At 30.5% G+C, this 1427-nt stretch overlaps 1 pseudogene; it reads right to left on the minus strand.

The window, feature by feature from the left end:
• Positions 1-366: 366 nt before the first annotated feature.
• LOC114191325 (agamous-like MADS-box protein AGL80 pseudogene) lies at positions 367-846 on the minus strand (annotated as a pseudogene).
• Between the last annotated feature and the right edge of the window lie 581 nt (positions 847-1427).

Below are 1427 nucleotides of genomic sequence, written 5' to 3' on the forward strand. Positions count from 1 at the left end.
TTGAGTTTTATTTAATAAATGATTGTTTGAAAGGTTTTGAATTGATACTCATGTTAATATTGATATGTTGTTCTAAAAACTAGATTATGCAATGAACCGCAGAGTTTTCTTGATTTGAGTGTTGAATTCTTCCATGAAATTGAAATAAGCATGAATATGCAATTAAAACTCTGTAAATAATTGTTATGGGTTCAAAGAAGTGGAAATGGTATTGCATTAAGGTGCTACTGCATCTCTGGGTCATAAAATAAAAACTTGAAAATGATAGAACTTTCAGTGAATTTTATTTAAATGCTCTGAAAGACAAAGGTCATGGATATCTGAATACAAAACAACTAAATATGGAATAATCTCACAACACAAAAATCAAAAAGACTGAGAGTTGAGTGCAGCCAACTTATTCTCAATCTCTCTTATATTTTTGTCAATAATTTTGTGGATTTCTTTGATTTCTTGAACGGTAATATTTGGCAGGTTTTGACCTAGCATGAACTGAAACATGGACAAGGTCATCTCCTTCTCATAGTTGTCTTGACGTTGCATCTTCAATTCATTTTGGGCTTTGACGATCCTTTGCATCATGAAGCTTTCGTGGTTCACATTCCTGCTTTTGTTCACCACACAAGCATTCTTAAACCTCTCCATCACCTTGTTCGCTACTTCTGGATTTGGCCAAACTTCTGTCTCAGAATCCAAAGGATTACAAATTATAGCACAAACTGAGATCCCGCAGAGGGTGGCAAGTTCATTCACTTTCTTCATCATACCCTTTTTCCTTCTCTTGTATGTACTTTTCCTCGTCATCTCATCAGAGATAAATGCAAGTTTCAACTTCTTCCTAGCCATGGTTGGGGACAAACCTATTAAGAAAATTAAATTAGTTTATGCATTATTTTTCTCCTGCTAACTGGGTTTTATAATGACTTATTCTACATTTGATTTCAAATTCTGGGAACTTTTGTCTGGAACCTTTTTGTGTTTACAATTACTGCATTGTTGTATTAAATTGGAAAACAATTAAAACTCATGTGCCATAAATTGTCATACCTTAATTAATTTATTACAATTTTAAAAGAATATGCAAGATATGGAACTTTTAAGGTTGTAAAGACGATACACCAAAAGGTTCGACGATACACCAAAACTCATTTGGTTTTGTTTATACGATAATGCATCATTTAAGTTATATTTTATTTTCAACATATGTATTAATAATTATGCTACGTATTTTAATGGATTTTATGCACATTCAATGAATTTTACTTTCACCAGTCACTCACTTACCCATATATAAACCTACCAGAATTTTTTACGACCACCACAACAAATTAAAACATAGGCTAAATTTTATATATATATATATATATATATATATATATATATATATATATATATATATATATATGTATATATAATTATTTCGAGAA

Source organism: Vigna unguiculata, chromosome 7 (genome assembly GCF_037176805.1).
Source record: "Vigna unguiculata cultivar grain cowpea cultivar isolate G323 ecotype 2 chromosome 7, ASM3717680v1, whole genome shotgun sequence".
NCBI classification, from domain to species: Eukaryota; Viridiplantae; Streptophyta; class Magnoliopsida; order Fabales; family Fabaceae; genus Vigna; species Vigna unguiculata.